Here is a 20,404-nt window from a genome sequence, read left to right as displayed (position 1 = left end):
TAAGGTACTGTAGTTGTTAGGTTTAGGTATTGGGTTGGATAAGGGCTGTAGAATAAGGTCATGTAGAATATGTGCTTTATAAGTACTAATAAACAGCCAATGTGCTAGTTATATGCATTCTAATAAGCAACTAGTTAATAGAGTGAAATTTCCATATAAATGTCCCTATTATGAAGTGTTACCTATTTATGTAAATGCATACAATTTATAGGTATATAAATTGTGTACTGTCCATTATTTTCAATTGCTGTACAGTTCAACAAAAAAGGAAAAAGGCACTGTAAAAGCATGTAACAATTAATTAAACCGTGAATATACTGATCGGGTATATTTGATGAAACTAAACTTGACATACCAAAAATTACAATGTAAATCACAAAAATTTGAAATAAATAAAACTTGTGTTATTGATTTATTTACATTTTGAATTTATTATTATTATTTTTTTATTATTGAACCAAGCTGGTAGGCAAATGTGGGTAGTCAGATGTTAATGAGCTCATAATTGTGAGATCATAATACAAATTGTTATGACTTCTTTAATCGTGATTTCAGTGTTACTCTCATCTTTATGTTCACAGGCAGAGCCTGAAGGATTCTCTCATTTCCATTTATACGTGTGCGCTGCCTTCCTGGTGCGATGGAGGAAAGAGATACTAGAGGAAAAGGATTTCCAGGTAAGATGTTTTTTTTTTGTGTCATGTTGTGCGGTCCCTGAGCCGCAGTGTGTGTCGTCCTTGCGTGAGACCCCTCCTCCCTCATTAACTTGCAGGGTTGAGGGGTCAGTGCGCCTGCATTAGTGTGATGACAACAGCAGCTGCTGTAAGGTGACATTGTGCCATCCCTTTGAGACTCTTCTATTTCCTGTCCCCTCTCACACTCACTTGTTCAATGCGATTGAGAGGTGTAAAGGGTTTAGGCATGGAGGCTTGGAGAGGGCAGATGTGATACCAGAAGTACAATACGAGTTTGCTTATATAACTAAAAGTCCCATGTCTATTACTGGATTTGTGTATCTTACTTTTCCTCATCCTGTCAATCACTCAACCATCCCAGCTCAATGCCTGCAAATTTTAGATTTTTATTATTTATTTATTTATTAGAAAGTTATGATAATGTTTATAATATCATAATATCTTCATGCCTTCTACTTGAATTTAGCAGATCAGAGCTGGGCAATAATATAGTTGTTTTATTTCCACGATGATACAGGCAGTCGAGCAACTGAGATTTGCTATGTAGTGTATATATCACCCTACATGAATATACTGTATGTACAGTCGTGGCCAAAAGTTTTGAGAATTACATAAATATTAGTTTTCAAAAAGTTTGCTGCTAAACTGCTTTTAGATCTTTGTTTCAGTTGTTTCTGTGATGTACTGAAATATAATTACAAGCACTCCATACGTTTCAAAGGCTTTTATCGACAATTACATGACATTTATGCAAAGAGTCAGTATTTGCAGTGTTGGCCCTTCTTTTTCAGGACCTCTGCAATTCGACTGGGCATGCTCTCAATCAACTTCTGGGCCAAATCCTGACTGATAGCAACCCATTCTTTCATAATAACTTCTTGGAGTTTGTCAGAATTAGTGGGTTTTTGTTTGTCCACCCGCCTCTTGAGGATTGACCACAAGTTCTCAATGGTATTAAGATATGGGGAGTTTCCAGGCCATGGACCCAAAATTTCAACATTCTGGTCCCCGAGCCACTTAGTTATCACTTTTGCCTTATGGCACGGTGCTCCATCGTGCTGGAAAATGCATTGTTCTTCACCAAACTGTTGTTGGATTGTTGGAAGAAGTTGCTGCTGTTGGAGGGTGTTTTGGTACCATTCTTTATTCATGGGTGTGTTTTTGGGCAGAATTGTGAGTGAGCCCACTCCCTTGGATGAGAAGCAACCCCACACATGAATGGTGTCAGGATGCTTTACTGTTGGCATGACACAGGACTGATGGTAGCGCTCACCTTTTCTTCTCCAGACAAGCCTTTTTCCAGATGCCCCCAAACAATCGGAAAGGGGCTTCATCGGAGAATATGACTTTGCCCCAGTCCTCAGCAGTCCATTCACTATAGTTTCTGCAGAAGAAGATCAATCTGTCCCTGATGTTTTTTTTTTTTTTTTGGAGAGAAGTGGCTTATTTGCTTCCCTTCTTGACACCAGGCCATCTTCCAAAAGTCTTCGCCTCCCTGTGCTTGCAGATGCGCTCACACCTGCCTGCTGCCATTCCTGAGCAAGCTCTGCACTGGTGGCACTCCGATCCCGCAGCTGAATCCTCTTTAGGAGACGATCCTGGTGCTTGCTGGACTTTCTTGGACGCCCTGAAGCCTCCTTTACAAGAATTGAACCTCTTTCCTTGAAGTTCTTGATGAACCTATAAATTGTTGATTTAGGTGCAATCTTAGTAGGCCACAATATCCTTGCCTGTGAAGCCATTTTTATGCAACGCAATGATGGCCGCACGCGTTTCTTTGCAGGTCACCATGGTTAACAATGGAAGAACAATGATTTCAAGCATCACCCTCCTTTTTGAAACATGTCAAGTCTGCCATTCTAACCCAATCAGCCTGACATAATGATCTCCAGCCTTGTGCTCGTCAACATTCTCACCTGAGTTAACAAGATGATTACTGAAATGATCTCAGCAGGTCCTTTAATGACAACAATGAAATGCAGTGGAAAGGTTTTTTTGAGATTAAGTTAATTTTCATGGCAAAAAAAGGACTATGCAATTCATCTGATCACTCTTCATAACATTCTGGAGTATATGCAAATTGCTATTATAAAAACTTAAGCAGCAACTTTTCCAATTTCCAATATTTATGTAATTCTCAAAACTTTTGGCCACGACTGTATGTAGATAAAGTTGGATATAATATATATTCAACTTTATATAGAGAGCTGTATGATAATAGTGTACATTTTTTGCAACGATATAAACAATTATGCAGCCAAGATTTACATATATATACATACATACATACATCCTCAGAATTCATCGAAAATATTTTAATTTGTGTTTTGGAAGATGAATGATGGTCTTACTGGTTTGGAACGACATGTGGCTGAGTAATCAATGACGTAATTATGGTTTTTGGGTGAACTGTCCCTTTAATGTATTTGTCTTATGTTATAGTTTAATCAGGAATATCATAAATTACAAAAAAAAGTTTGTAATAAACATGTAATAACTGTTTCTTAAAATCTTTTTCAGGTTAACATTACTCACTCAAAAATGTAAATTCTGTTATCATTTACTCACCCTTATGCCATTGTAAATGCATATATCCTTTGAGTTCTCTTTTTTCTTCTTCTGTGGGACACAAATGGGGCATTTTTCAAGAATTAAAAACACTATGATTGAATCATCGAGTCATTGACCACTCACGGAACAGTGAATTAATCATTCTTTTGAGCCATTTCTTTTAAATGAACTGGTTGATTTAAATATGCAAACTTTCGTTCAGGAATGGAACACCCACTTTCCACCATTCATTGGGCTTCTTATTAGTTCCTTAATAATCAAGTCGCGTCCTACTTTTGACTTGTCCTGTCAAATATTCAGTTTGAGTCGAAATCACCTAATTTTACAGGTTTTTTAAAAGCATTCAAAATGCAGACATCTGAGTGAATCTTTTTTTTTTTTTTCTAAATCGTTGCCTTCTCTTTAAACTTGCATCTCTGTGGAGTGAATAGACTGCTCGTGTGTGTGTGTGTGTGTGTGTGTGTGTGTGTTGTTGAATATGCAGTGAGTCAGTGGTGTGTATCAGCAGTGTGTTGTTGTGGGGCGGTTGATTTATTGTGTTTACAGTGCCCAGTGATTCAGAATTATCCCCTGCACCAGCTCTGCAGCACACGGCTGCTGTTTGGCATTCAGACAACAGCCCCAGGCCTCCGACTTTACCCGCCTGTGCCATGTGTCAGCAGAGAGATTATTTCTCCTATTCTGTCTCCTTATCCTTTTGTTTCACTGTATATTCCTTCCTTTTCTGTTGGTTTGTTTTCACACACATGATGGTAGATAAGTGATACCCTATTGTGCCCTCCAAGACTGTCCTGACATAGACCAGTTAGAGGTATAGTGGTGGTATGGAAGATCTTTGGTGAAGAAGTTGACTTGGCTGCACCCAACCTATGATTTCACCTCCTCCAGTGCAATCTGTTCAGGTCAAGCTGCCCTAGAGAAACAGTTCCCATACAATTCCTTGGGAAGAAGCAGGGAAGGCCACTCTTAAAATAATTGACTAGCTGTTTTCCGGAACATAGTGAGTTGCCTTTCTGTCTACATAGGCAGATGCCTTCTAAGAAAATTAAGAATCTGATTTGGAAGGCTCTAGATAGGAAGCAACTCCATGTGTGCTCATGTTAGGCATACAAATGATTCAACTCTGTTTTCATGATGTTAGCATGTTGCTAAGTTATTAACACAACAGTCAATTATACCCAAAGATTTTTGTCAAAATGGCCATCTTGGGGAATATCCTAGCTAAAACAGTTTACTTTGGTTATGTCTTATGTGAACAAGAACATTTGGGAGAAAATCAGATGTTTGTCAGGATCCATGTATAATATACCTGCTGTTGTTGTGAAGGTTTATCAAATGACAAAAGAAAAAAAGGGTAGATTAATCAGAGAAAATTGGAATCAGTGACAATTTTGGCAAGGCATGTAAGAAATCTCAACTGCTGACAGAGTAGAAAAAAATTAATAGAGTTAAGCCTTGTTTTTGCTGTGCATTCTGGGATTGCCTTCTCTGCAATTGATGTTGCAGCACAGTGTCTCAAAATGTTGTTTAGGTAGACAGCTCTTTAATTTACTGATAGTTAGGGCAGCACGATTAATCGAAATGAAATCGAAATCGTGATTAGACAGAAGCTGCGATTGTCATGCGTATCTTTCAATGAAGCACGGTTCTGTGATCAGCAGTAAATCTCCATCCGAAGGCCAGAGGGCGCTCTCACGTGGCAAGACCAAATACCCCTCGAAAGAAGAAACCCAGGAAATCGCTTCAGCTTAATAAACAGAAGATTCAACTGCTTTTGTTGATTCAGCGTGACTAATAAACACATGAATATGGCAATATACAGTTTATCTGAGTTCTTATTATTATAATATTCATTATAATAAAGTATATTTATAATGCAATGCCTATGTCACTGCTTAGAATACTATGAAATATGTTGCGTGCCTTATTCTGTGTAAGATGCCACATCACGACGGATTTATTTAAAACACTCAGCTGACGTTATGAAGTGAGTTTGGAGAAAAATCATATTATTAAATGTGGTATTTTCACGTGTTCTCAGATAGAGCAGCATTTACTAATGTTACACAGTGCCATAGTTCACCAAGAAGCTACGCAAACAGGTGCCATTATCGCAAATGATTTCTTTGATTTTATAATCATATGATTATATCGTCTGCAAATTTTTTTTTTTTTTTTTGTGTGTGTAGCTTGTCAGTGAACTTACGGCTCTGTGTAGTAAAGTCGCTCCACCTGAAAGCAGGTGATGGAGATTTACTACTAATCACAGAACCGGCTTTACTGACATGATGTGCTTGATGATCGCATTAGATTAATCGTACAGCCCTACTGATAGTCATGCAATACACAATTTTGGAATTCACATAGTATAATTGATAGTGTGCAAGGTGACGGATTTTGTTTTAAAAGTGAAGATAAAATGGCACATCGCTATATTTAAAGTTGGGATGTGCAATTTTAATTTATCATAGTGTCACCAAACAGTATAAGAAAAATAATCAGGGTTTTCAAACATGTTTACTGAACATTCTCCCTGTCTTCCATTAGTTGGATAAACAGATGTTGGTTAATGTTGGTTAAGCAAGTGTTTCAGGTAGGCTCGTGCAGATGTTAAAATAAACACAAAAATATTTGAATAGTACCAGAGTTAATATAAAATATCTTTAACACACCTAAAATAAGTATTAACGTACATATCGTCGCAGAATCAAGACAATAGAAAACTCTCTAAAAGCAAAGTGCGCTTCCATATAGCATAAGTTTGAAAATGCCTATAAATTGGATTCTTCAATATGAAGATCATTTTGATTCAGTGGGAGAGATTGAGGGAAAGACCTGATGTGAAGTATTAAATAAGTCTCCATTATGGTTCTATCCCAGCATATCAAACTGTGAAAATTAGTCTTGTCTTTTGGGACACTGGTCTTTCATAGCAGTTGGATTTCAGGAGTTCACTCTATGTGTCTTAAAGATGGCCTCTGGCTATTCCTCTGTCTTTCGAAATATAAAAAGGCATTTTTATTCTGGAATTTGTTCTTATTAGGGCAGGTTTCCTAGAAATACTTAAAGCCCCATATTTTCTCAGAAGTAGTACACATGCAGTTTTCAGGGGAATGCAAACTGAAGAGAGATGGATTGATGGGCGGAATTTTTTTGTGATTTTTCAAGTATATCTTGCACACAGCAAGACTGTATGGAATGGATTTCGAGAGATTGAGTGTTGGTTGCTAACAAAGGCTTTCTTAATGAGCATAACAGTTAATGGCTCTTGAAAATGAAATCAGAAATTGTATAAATCCTTAATTAAACACAATCCATAATAAATTGTTGCTGTCGGTAAATGATGTTTATTAAAAAGAACTGTTCACCCATAAATGAAAATTCAGTCACAAAAGGAGATGCTTACTGTGATTTATAGTCTGTCAAGGATGTCTGAGCTTCAAAACCCACAGTAAACACTAGTCCCAAATAAATATTCAGTGTCTCCTGAAATCATACAATTGTTTAGCATTATTTGAAAAAAATAAAAAAAAAAAAATCTTCCTCTTCAGTTTAGTGAAATGTTATTTGCACTCTCATGCAATCAAATATCAGCACACTTTGCATCAGGTTAAACGTCAATAAAATCAAACTTCACTGGTTCTGTCTCAAGACCAGTTGTTATTGACTGTTATTGACCTGGTGAGGTGCATCTTGATGGGCCAGTGTACTCAAATGCAAGTACGATCAGATCTTTTTAGGAGCTCGTTTTCATTGTATGAAGAGGAACGGCCTGGATATTCTTCTTTTGTATTCCACGGAAGTTAGTCCGTTAGTCTTACAAGTTAGAAATTTGATGCGAGTGAGAAAATAATGACCAGAATTTGACATTTTTGCATTAACTGTCCCTTTTAAACATAACAATCTAAATGATGTAGATATCCATGTGGGTTTATTAACGTGCCAGAGGAGTAGGTGTGTCTTGTGTTTCACTGTGACTTTTGTCTGACCCCCTGATATTTCAGGGCATTCGTAATGGCTTCTATTCTTGGCAGGAGGGCAATTAATGAGTATTGAAGCAGGGGGAAATCTTTACTGGGACAGAGTAAAGGTTAAAAGAACTATACCACAGCGCCCACATGGAAACCTGCTGTATGAACCAGTCTGACCCGCTTTTACCCTTCCTGCACTCTTCATAATGTGCATAATGATATATTGTCATCTTACCTGTAGGTAGGGTTGGGGAACGGAAACCGTTCTTAATGAGAAATGGTACAGTTTTTGAAAAGATATTGGAGCTGAATGATTATTGTTGTATTTGGTTCACGCAACATCTGTTTTTTTTTTTGTTTTTTTGTGGGCATGAACAAGAATCTGGGCTTTTGTCAGGTTGTCATAACCTAGGCTATATGCGTGTTCAAATTGGTGCAAATGGCTTATTTTGTGGAATATAATTTCTACTTCACAGAAATCACAAACATGAAATGCCTGACGGAACGAAATAAAACATGTAAAAAGCTGAGAATGATGCCCTGACAATCAAATTTAATACAGTGATGTATTTTAATTTGTTGCTTACAAAAATGCAATTACTCAAAATACACAATACACACAATTTTTGCCCCATGATGGTGTTGTTACAGTATTTACCAGCATTCTCTAAAGCAGATGTATTCAATTCAAGTTCCAAGAGGCCAGTAGCTTCTAGAAGAATCCTACAAAAAAAATAAAAAATTCAGCAGTATCAGAAAAATACTGAATGGGGGTTCAGAGTTTTGTTCTTCATGTCTGGAGTACTTTTTAATCAAAATGATGTCATCATGAGCAGAAAATAAAGTTAACTATTAATTGTAATGTTTATGTTGTCTTTCCTTGCCATCTCCAAATAATTTCCCCAATTTTAATAAGTATATGTTTATTTTAAAATGCTCTTAACATACCGATTAAAAATGCTAAATGTAGATGAAAAAAAATGTCTTGTCACAAACCTATATAATCAGTAAAAATAACTATATATGCAGCATTGTTTTCTGCAGTGTTTTAGCTAAAGTATTGACCTATTTTGCTGCTCATAATGTTTCTGCTTCTGTTTTTAAAATAACTGCATCGTCTGCAGCTCTTAATGGCACTTTAGCGTCTTTATAGAGAAGCAACGCACACAGGAATGGCTTGAATGAAAAAAAAAAAAATTAGAGGATAATGGCGAAAGATCATTACAATAAACGGCCCTGAGTGCTTGTGGTGCAACCCGCTCCTTTGTATTGAAGCATTGGTGACTTTATTTAGAAATGGTAAAATAGTGCTTCCATTGTCGTTATGCCTTGATCCGGTTGGAACCAAGCTGAGGTCCTCACCCGGACCACCGTCCACCATTTGTATATGCTTGCTGTAAACAGACCATGCTAACAAGCTAAACCTTCATGCCTTGGTTTGCGCTCAGTAGTTTATTATGTCCTTCATAAGTATCAATGTCTAATGCAGAAGTTCTACTCTTGAGAATTAAATGCTTTAGTTATAAGACTCTGCGCTCAACTAGACAGTTCTTTTGAAGCAAAAAAGAGGTAAAAAAAAAACAATGAAAGAAAATAAATTGGACGCTGGTATGTTTTGATGAGAAGCTCTAATGCTTGGGTAAGTGAGCGTGGAGGCATAATGGCTGGCGCTATCTGTACTCTAAGCTCTTCGTATTTGCTGCATTGTACTGCCGATACTAATGACGTCTGTTTTTTTTTCATACTTAAAATCACATCGAGGCAGGTAAAGATCTGAATGAAACAGGCACAAGGCCATGTGCAGTTGAACATTGGCTATGAGCTGACTGCGTCTTCCCTGTGGAGTAGCGCGGCAGGTTACAGACAGCCAAATGTCAACCCCTGATGCCATTTAGTGAGGGCAATATGCAGCAAATGAGCTCTCATTAGGGGTTTGTTTATCACGTAATGAGAAAGCCTTTGGTGCAGCTAACGGCCCGAGAACCTCTTCCCTCTTTTGTCTGTGATTACCAATTTACTCTCTTTATCGATGGGATTTGGTTTCATTTTTTGGAGCCCCATTGTCTCAAATGCTTGGTAGAATACAAAAACATATACTCGTTTTATTCATAAATAACCTAAATAACTATTTTAGCAGTCCCTTGTTAAAGGACAATGACTGTATCACACATGCATCTTTGTTTTTCTCCTAGCCCAATGTTCCAAAAGCATAATTATACTGCCCCCTAGAATACAAATCCAAAACAAGAGAAATTTGTGTGTGTGTATATCTCAATACAACTTTTCCAAACCCTAGTGACATTTATTTTCTCAGCTTGCTTACTGGATGCATTCTTGGATTGCCGCCGCATTCATCAATATGTGCAGTTAAACCTTAGATTTTAGCCGAAGATGTCTTAGTAATGTTGCTGTCTGACATTTTGAACAGACTTTGTATTGAGGATGATGCCTTAAAATGCTGTCTACAATGTTTCAAGCTCTCTTGACTCTTCTTCTGGTGGGAGCATCACTTTGTTTGTCGACATTAGTTATCTTAACTTATTCTCCCATGCTTCCTGATTCAGGACATAGACAGTCATAACCTTCATTGCAGTCATCTCTTAATAAACACAGACATCTTGAACTCACACTGTTGTTATTAAGTGTTGCAGTCTCACTTGTGTCTCAAAGCTTTAACATGGCAGTTCATAGTCCTCTCTAACCGCTGAGACGCAGTCGGGTGTGAGCTCTGATAACGCGTTTATGCCTGGATGGAAGGAGGAATCGGAGAAATCAATCTTCCACTTTGGAGTTTTAATGGGTTGATTTAAATGGAGTTTATGGCAGAACGGGAGCTAGTTGAATCACAAAGCAGCGCTTTAATATGTGTGTGCGCATTCCAGCCAGCTAACTTTGGAAGAGTGTTGACTGCACAAGTACCCGCTGAAGCTTTAGTGCAAGACCCCAGGGCAGGCCGCTGCTATCTCTACAACACATGAAGCGGAAAACATGGAGTTATGTGCAATTATTATGTCCAGCATATGCAAATGTGAGGCTTCATTAAAAGGGGGCTATATATTACGCTGTCCATGAAATGAGCTTGTACCTTCTATATGATGAACACCTTCATACTGGCTTCATTAGTTGTGCATATAAATAGCTTGTGATGCGCACTAGCTGGACATGAACACAGACAATATCTATATGATCCGTTGGTTATTTCTGGGCTTTATTCACGCTTAATTTAAAATTGCAACAAGCTCTTTGGTCAGTCTGTTCTATGTACTTGCCACCCTGTAGTTTTTAGTTGTCTTTCCTCTTCCTTTAATATGATTTATGAGCAATGCTGGAAACAGTTGTGCTGCTTAATATTTGTGTAGGGGTTTTTCTCTTTTTTTTTTTTTTTTTTTTGATGAATAAGAATAAGCGCTCGCATTACTCCAATTCTGGGGACCCTTCATTGGCTGCCTATTAAATTCAGAATTGTATATAAATCTTTACGTGATCAAGCCCCCATAAAATTTTCTGAATTGCTGCACCCATTTACTCCTTCCAGAAGCTTAAGATCAAGAAACATGAATCTTCTTTTAGTCCCAGACTAAATCTTTATTTTACTCTTTGAACCTCTGTACAGCACTTTGGTCAGTCGAGTGGCTGTTTTTATACTTGCTATATAAATAATTGAACTTTACCAGCATTGGAATTTAATAAATAGTTCAAAATAATAGCTTTTATTTAAAACCGAAATATTTTGCAACTGTATAAGTCTTTATTATCACTTTTTATCAGTGTAACTTATCCTTGCTGAATGTAAAATTATTAATTTCTTTCAAAAAAATAAATAAATAGTGAACAGACCCCAAACTTTTGAACGATAGTGTATATTGTTACAAAAGATTTCTATTATGAATAAATGCTGTTCTCTAACTACCACCATCGCAACACCCTGGCAACTGTTTCTAATATGGAAAAACTGCTTAATATATTGTCGCAAGTATGACTTGGACAAGCATGCGTTCCTCAGAAAATGAAAAAATGTAATTCTGTATGCAACACATCTTAAATTTTCATTTGCCCTGGATATATTCACTAACTCCGCTGTGAATAGAACAAATGCAAAGAATATTTCATCCTCCCCTCTCCTCGTCTTTCGAAAATGACTGAATAAATAAAAGTAAAAGAAAATGGCAGAGAACTCAGAGGGGAAGCTGGGTGGTTCACGCTTGTTACGTTCATTATGCTGCTAAATTAAAAAGCAGCAACTATCAGCTCCTAATGTTTTGTCTCGTTCCACCTCAGGTGGTTCAAACAGCCGAAACTAAATGGATTCGCTGTCTGTGTGAATAACTGCGAGCAGACAAACTCTTAATTTGTTGTGCGGGCTCTTAGGGGCATGTGGCTGATTGGCTTACCGCTCAAACTTCTAAGCTAATACAGCTTTTAGACCTGTTTTCTTGAGTGTGTACATCACTGTGATTCTCCATTTCTGAGATTCTTTAGTGTTAGAGTGACAGGAAAATTACTTATCTGTCGACAGTTTGGGATAGAAAGAAATATTGTTTTTACCTGAAAGAATTCTGTGTATAAATAACATCTAACGATTGGCTTACCTCTCAAAATCTATTTCATGCATGTGTTTATTAAATTATTATATTATTATCAGGATGAATACTAAATATCTGCTTGTACGTTAATTTGGGCAGTCACATATAATGCTGCCAAAAGATTCATCGTGATAAATCGCATCCAAAATCAGAGTATTTGTTTACAAAATACATGTGTGTGTACTGTATAAATGTATGTTTATATAAATACACACACATGTATGTATGTTTTTAAAATGGTTGCATACATTTATATTCATATATAATTTATATTATATATATGAATATAAATATTCATATATAATTATAAAAATTTTCTTATATATTTACATGCATGTGTAAGTATTTATATATACATAAAAATAACACATTACGTAAAGAAAAACTTTTATTTGGGATGCGATTAATCGCAATTAATCTAGTCACATGCTAATGAACAAATGGTTGTGATATCAGTCTTAAACAGTTCTGTTTTTTGCAGCTTAGTTTCAAGAGCAAGAAAAAAAATCAGCTTGCCTTGTTTTCTGGCTGCTGCTGCTGCTCGGCAGTGCAAATGTCAAGCACTTTTTCAATTAACTTCCCATTTTACATGCATATTGGATTTAAACAGTTCACAGCGAGCTGTAATTAAGTGCGATTCACTATCTAATTGTTTGTGGATCGAAAGTTTCATCTTGTAAAGGGCCTGCTTTGACTTAAAATGAATTCAAAGTGACAGTGTCATATCTTGATCCCTCTTGGTGGCCTCAGCAAGTTCATTATTAGTTGTTTTGTGTTTTGTAGAGTGTAAGATTACACTTAGTCAGTGGGGAATTTGCATGCAATTTTAAGAAACCTATCTCGAGATTTATAGTAGTGCAGATATTTTCCTTGCCATCTAGTTACTGAGTTATAGTGTTGACTCTATTAGGACGGTTGCATTGAAGGATTAGGTGAAATGAACTCCTCCTGATTAATTGAAAACCTAGCACATTCATCAGAGAACTTGTAATTTTGTCCACACTAGAGCTTCTGGAGGAGACCCACCGGTAATGATTAATCGTCATACGTGCAGGTCCCGAATGAAGAGCAACCCTCCTGCCTGTAAATGTGCTTTAATACAGTTTAATGATAGAGTGTCACTGTTGTTGCAGGAAGCTCGCTCAACGAGAGGCAGGGACAATCTATCCAAAAAGAGACAAGGAAAAGCATGGAGGACTTAATATCCTGGAAGTAATTACAGCTCTGCTCTTTCCCCGTGCACCCGAGACTCAAGCTATCGCTTCTCCGTCTTGCAGAAGCCTTGATAAACAAAGCTGTTTATAAAGTTCCTCGCAATCAATCACCACCTTTCTACCAGTTAGTCTCACGAGTGTTTAAAACACGGGGATCAAACACTCAGAATCTGCAGAGCTGCGAGTTTGCCGTTTGATGAAGTGACTGCATCGCTGTTCTTGAGCCCCTGATCGATTCTTACAAATTCAGGAGGGCTCAGTGAGAAGATGAGGGGCTAAAAGTCTTCGTTCGGCATAATCCTTGGTGGCAAACATTCCTTCACCCAGTGTCGTGTATCTAGTAATCAGTCTCCGCTATGCCAAGGTTGTTTGCCAACTGCAGGCAGTATGAGGTGTCATTATGGTGCCAGTCCAGAATGTCTGCATCAGATGCACATGATTGCAACTCTTTGTCTCTGATTATCTGTTCGACTTGAATGCTGTTAAGTTAGAGAACAATTATGTGGGATCCTTCATGTCAGTTAGCAAACACAATTCAATCATCCCCGAAGATAAGACGAAACAGAAGAGAACAAGTAAAATGCATCGGTGAGCATCCAGATAAATGGTGCCTCTGAAGAAAATCCTCCTTAAGTCAAAGTCATTATCTTTTCAGCATTTATTCACCTTGCCGATTTAACTAGGCTTTTAGCCATGTTTATTTGTTTGTAATTAGGCCAGTCTTTTAAACTAGCTTTACTCTACACCCGACGTTCCTCACTTTTGGTGCAGTATGGTATTTATAATTGATGTCCAGTTCCACAGTGTGACTTGATTAAAGTCTGTCCCAGTTTATTGCTGTCAAACTGCAATGTAATATATGTATATGAGACAACTTGGGAATGGTGTCATATGCGGTGTTTGCATTGGCTTTGCAATGGAAGATCTGGGCTAGTAATGGAAAGGGACTATTCGTGAACCTGGAGAATTACTAGGATATTCACCATTATCTCAGAGCCCTGGAGCAAGGCACTTAACCCCAGGGTACTCCAGAGGGACTGTTCCTGTTGGAAATGCAATATAAGTCACTTTAGATGAGACTGAATCCACTGCATGTCTAACTAAGTAACCGTCAGTTTATTGCAACATAAATAATCCGTTCCATTTTGAAAGCAGAACCATGCCTGATTCTCAAAATGCTATCCTGATTCGTAATGCGTCTGGCAACCATATTGACAGTTTCGATTTTACAAAAACTATGAATAAATCTTTAAAAAAAAATTAAGGTAAAACCTTAATTCTTAATATCAATATGATATTCAAACTGATTTCTTTAATGTGTAACATAACACCACTGAAATCATTTTCACTTAACAAGGAATGCACAAATTTGGAAATTCTCCAATCGCAATAACTTACGATTGTTAATATTTTGTATGCAATAACAGATATATTGACCAATATTATGTTATCAATCTACTGTACAACTCACCTTAAAAGTCCACATCTCTGTGTGTTTCAAATGACATGAAAAATCATTTTAATTTTAAATCAGGCTCAACTGTAGAGGACAGTCTTTCTTATTCCACAATAATTAACAAATGTGAACCTTTGTTATAAATAATATATATAAAGTTTATATTTAGTTCATTTCTACCTTTAATTTCTAAAGTTGAATACCATGTTACATTTACAAATAAATCACATCATGGAAAAAAAATATTCATTTCAAATTCATTTCATTTTGACTGTAATGATGGCTATTGGCAATGTTATTATTGCATCTCATAACTAACAGTGTGCCATCCGTCTTCGTGCACCAGAGAAAAAGTCCCTAAATGCAACAAAAATTAACAGTCCTGCATCAATTATGTTAGTTGGCTGTGTAGATCATTAGATACTTCATTTATATCCAATTATTCGGCTTGGCTCATTACAAGTAATTAGTGTCCTAATCTAGTTATTTGTCGAAAACTAGGCTGCGATGACCGTGTTGATTAGGAGATTTGGCTATTACATGGATGGTTTTGTTTTAAGTATAGCTGACAACTGTTTTGCATACACATCAGTGATGTAGTAAGGTATGCACTATATTCTTCAAATCTTCCTTAAAAAACACATTTGTTTGAATGTTCAGACTCATTTGCTGGGAAAAGGGTAGATTACTCTTCAAAGACCAAAGCTCTTGGACGAACACCTACACAATCTTATAATGATCTTCAGGGATATTATTCACCATCAAAATTTTACATGTTCTCACTCTTGTTCATCAAACACTCGAATTCAAGGAGAACATGGGTACTTCACAAAAATTAGTGGACACAAATTCAAGCTTATGAAGGGTCTGTTGACATTTAACTAAAGATTTAATCTGCCGTTACCTGTTGGAGTGCAACATACTTTTGTGGAGGTTGTCTAAGGAAATGTTCAGACTGTGACAACAACTCCAAAACTCTTCAGCTGATTTAAATATATTCTTGAGTGTGGTTGTATAACATTAAGCACTTTACTTGGCTATCAAAGTCATTCCCTGTAGCATTGCTTCTGGAATCACATTTTTGGCACATCATCTTCATGACTTCTTACTCTGAGATAACAGAATCCTCAGACTAGGCCACGTGTGTGTTATAGAATGTAGTTTGATAAAAATCTGAGCTGTCAATTTAATATGTTAATATACAATTTATGAAAAAAAAAAATTCATAAGACATTTCTCTATGATAAAACATTTTCCTGCCTTTGGAGCAATTCAGGCTTAAGGGATTAGAAATATACTTACAATATCCTAAACTTCAAACATTGATGTTTGTTTACATACTCTAGAGACAAAGTCCCTAAATGCTAAGAAAATGAACAGTCCCCAATCAGTCACATTGTTTGGCTGTGTATCCTTTATATCACTCATTTATTTCCAATTATGTGGCTAGGCTCATTACTAAGTAATTACCTCTAATATAGTTATTTGTCGAGAAAAAAATTAGACTGAGATGACTGTTGATTAGTATTTGATTTGACTATTACATGGATGGATTCATTTTAAATATAGTTGACGACTATAGTTACTAATAGCGGTATCCGTATAGAATATTATACTGTGCTCAAGTACTTAAAATAATCAGATATTCTGAAACAATTATGCAAGTACAGTAAATGAAAGTCTAATCAACATGTTTGTTATTTAAACAATATTGTTATTACTCTGCTTTTTAATCTCAGTCTAATTGTCTGTGCTCAAGACAGAACCAAAGAAGACTGTTTAGTTTAATTTCTCACCTAGTGCCCCATGCGAAAACACTGAGGCCCCGTCCACATGGAGACGCGTTTCGCTGTATACGCATAAATTTTGTATAATTTAGACATTTCGTCCACACAGATCCGACGTTTTGGGAGAGTGAAACCGATGTTTTTGAAACCGGGTCCCAGAGTGGATAAAATTGAAAACGCCGCCCTTCCGTTTTTGTCTGGACTGCGAATCCTTATATTTTCTGAAACAATGACGTCATCAGCCCACATCTCACCCCTAGTCAGACACCGCTATGTCACGTAACTTCAAAAAAAAACATGAACAAACACTGAATGACTATATTTTTATTAACTAACGTTAACACAGATTAATAAATGTATTGTTCCAGTTTACTTTGTATACCGAGCGCAAGGTTTATTTGCATAGTCCAAGTCGTCTTCTCCGTTTTTAGTGTATCTCTGTGGTAGAATTACAGCGCCACATGCTGGTCTGGTATGTATACTACATCGTTTTGTGTTGGTTTTGTGGTTTCGTGTGGACGCAGATATTTCTTGAGACGAGGGAAAAAAAAGATCGGATAGGGAAAGCTCTGGCTTCGTGTGGACGTAGCCTGAGAATGCAACACTCATTTGCATTTGCTTACAAATTATGTTCTATCGTGTTCCAGTATGCAGTGACGTGGGAAATCAAGCCTGTCTAGCTAGAAGCAATCTTCTTCACACACTTAGCTTTTGAAAAGATGTATTTGGGCCTTAATGTGTTACGGCTTGAATTTCTGGAAGCGTTGTGCCTGAACAAGACACTGCAGCTTTTTTTGTGCAGCATGCACTCTGTAAAAGACATGTCAGCTTTCATCCATGCTTGTTTTCATTACACTCATCCCAAATGTGAAGAGAATAACCATTTTAGTTGCATTCAGTTAAAATGCTAAATCATCAAATGAGGATTTAGCTTATTAACTGTCAAATGTTTGCAAAACTTTGATGCTCTCTTTATTATGATACATTATTGCTTTTTTCCTGTACCCTTCTCTTCTACCTCTCTCACCTCCATCCATCCCCCTTGTACCCCGCTGTGATGGAGTATTAAGCATTCTCATTCTCCTTCATCAGGGCCAGCAGGATAGGTGAATTAGGCTGGGAGATTGAGGCTCTAAGGCGCTCTAATGCAGTCATTGACTCGGAGGCCTGCTGGAGCCGCCTGACACCACCTTGAGTGAATTAGACTTGGCCTTCTATACCTAAGAGAGATGGGCTTCCACTGCCGAGGTCCTGACCGCACCGAGCGAGAAGAGAAACACAGCTTGACAGGCAGCTCGCTCTCTTCACCCTAAACTTAAGATTGAGCAGTCGAAGAATCTGTGATTGAAAGTTATAATAATTTAGAGAGGTACGGTGGTGCTTTCAGATAGCCTGGCTTGACCCCACTGAAGAAGAAAAAAAATAAACAACTCTGTGCAGCAATGCCTTCTCTTGACAGCTGAACACCAAGTAAAACTCTTTCCAGAAAAGTGAAAGCATGTGGTTTACCTAGACAACACTTCCTCCAAGGATGTATGTGCATTAGGATGCCCAAATGCCTTCATTCAGCCAATTAGTTTATTATGCCCCTTTTGCAAATTTACTTGCTGGACATTGGCAAGTTGCTGTACTGGGTTGTGTTCCCCGCATCACATAGATGCTAATTTGCTTTGCTTTTGAATGTCTTCTCAACTTCGTTGACACAACTACATTGCATAGTCATATCATTACGAAAAGTCTAATTCAGAGTCTCCAAAGTCAGTCCTGGAGGGCTAATGTCCTGCAGAGTTTAGCTCCAATCCTAATTAAACACCTGAACCCGCTAATCGAGGTATTACTAGGCATGCTAGAAACTTCCAAGCAGGTGTGTTAAGGCTAGCTAGAGCAAAACTCTGCAGGACACTGGCCCTCCAGGATCAAGTTTGGAGACCCTTGGTCTAATTGGTCAACATGACCTTAAAGGGATACTCCACCCCAAAATGAAAATTTTGTCATTAATTAGTTACCTCCATGTCGTTCCAAACCCGTAAAAGCTTTATTCGTCTTCGAAACACAATTTAAGATATTTTGGATGAAAACCGGGAGGCTTGTGACTGTCCCACTGACTGCCAAGTAAATTGCACTGTCAAGGTCCAGAAAAGTATGCAAGACATTGTTGCAGAAATGCAGAAACAACTTGCAGAAATGTTCATGTCTCGTGTAATAGTTCAATTAGTGAAAGACATCAATATAACAGCTTGTAAACAATATATTCTGGGTAACATTACATTTACCTCAGAAAGCCTACTCAGTGTATATCACCGCTGTGTTTGTGCATACAATCCTTTTTAACAAAATCTCTTTATCCTCCACAGGGTCTGATGATTCTGCTCCAGAATCTACCCACGATGCACTGGGGAAATGAGGAAGTTAGCGTTCTCCTAGCTGAAGCTTACCGGCTGAAGTTTGCCTTTGCCGATGCCCCTAACCATTACAAAAGATGAGGCTTCGCCCAGCACAATCACTGAATATGATGAGCCCTACTGACCTCGGAGGCGCAACTGTCTGTGTAATGATACTGAACTGAAACCGTGACATTTTTATGGAGATGGGAATATGGTCTGCAGCTGTTCCTGGAATTTTTCCGCTTTTCTACTAATATTAGCACTCCGAATGCCATGAGTCACCCAGATGTCAAAATCACGCTCTCTTGAAATACACTAATTTAATCTTTGTTTCTTAGGCTTTTCTATTTTTAATTTAATCACAACCTTTACCAAGATTTTCTTTTTCTTTCTCTCCACGCACTGTTCATTTAGACGGCAAGATACTAGGAAGTAACAGCAATAGTAGGATGGATTCTGGTCCAATTGATTCATGGCAATAAGACGACGTCATTCAAAAAACATGGTTTATAAAGATTTGCAGTAAGATCGTTTGGCTTAAACGGCGCCTACGAACACTTATTCTAACCTTGGTCTACCTCAGGAAGCGGCCAGGATTCGTAGGGTGTTCATTTTGTCTCTGTATGTGAACAGTGCCCATGAGGCTTTGCAGTGGAGTCAATAAAATTTGCCTTATTTTGACTGTTTGAGATTTGCAAGGCATAGGTTCAGTTAACGAAGGCAGCTGGAGATGCAAGCTGAAGAACTGATTCAATTTTTGCTTTCCCTGTTACTCCATGGCCCTGTCATTTTGACATCCCATTTTGACATTGATATAATAATCCGTACTGACTGTACAATGCTGTCATTAATAGATGTGTTTGGGGATATCAGCTTCTAACTTTTGACATTTTGTCAGTATTTGAACTGTGCACTGCTTCAGTCATGTCATCAGGCTTTTTAATTTGTGTGCCAGTTCTTACAACTAAATATAAGTGAAACTGCATTTGATAAGTCTATTTTCCTCCTTTTTGTAAAAGATATAATCTATGAATCTGCTTTTTTAAATTCTTTCTTCTTTTTTTATATACTGTTTACATGATCCTGTTAAGTTGTGCCTAACTCTAGAGACTGATGACATCACAGATATTTATTTTGCATTCATGATCATTTAGGATGTGGCAAAGCAGAACATTTGCCTTGACAACATACTCCTACATAAGCAGTGAATTCAGCAGCTCTACTGCTCTCCTTCGGCTGTTTGATGGGCCGTAGAATTGAAGGAATTTACTGTAACTGACATTCAGTGCCTGGACAACATGGAGTTACAGTACGAGCTATGTGGGGTTTTCTGGACACCAAGCTTCTTGACTTAGTTTCTTGACTTCAAACTACAGAAATGTCAGAATGGATTTTAAAAAGAGGTGCGAGTGAAATGTTCTAAAATGTTCTTGAATTAAATAGCTGTGTACAGAATTATGTTTTCGAAGAGATGTAAATAGAAAAAAATAATGTGTAAATAAATACTATATATATGGTTATAATTTGCTGGCTTGTTTAATGTTTGACTGATGAAATTGGAATAATGAAATTTGGGTAACACTTTAGTTTAGGGACCATTTCTCACTATCAACTAGTGGCTTATTAGCATACGTATTGCTAACATATTGGCTGTTAATTAGCACAAATTAATGCCTTATTCTACATGACCATATTTTAGATCAGTCACACTTTAACTACAATGGTTGCCTCAATAAACTGCTT

General features: G+C 37.4%; 1 long non-coding RNA gene across 1 annotated transcript; it reads left to right on the top strand.

The window, feature by feature from the left end:
- The first annotated feature begins 22 nt into the window (after positions 1 to 22).
- LOC122137053 lies at positions 23 to 20,184 on the top strand. Its single transcript, XR_006154555.1, has 2 exons — positions 23 to 677; positions 18,632 to 20,184. It is a non-coding gene; the product is annotated as an uncharacterized LOC122137053 (long non-coding RNA).
- The last annotated feature ends 220 nt before the right edge of the window (positions 20,185 to 20,404 follow it).

The sequence above is a fragment of the Cyprinus carpio genome, chromosome B4 (genome assembly GCF_018340385.1).
Source record: "Cyprinus carpio isolate SPL01 chromosome B4, ASM1834038v1, whole genome shotgun sequence".
Classification (NCBI taxonomy): Eukaryota; Metazoa; Chordata; class Actinopteri; order Cypriniformes; family Cyprinidae; genus Cyprinus; species Cyprinus carpio.
This window is presented reverse-complemented; position numbering and strand designations above follow the sequence as displayed.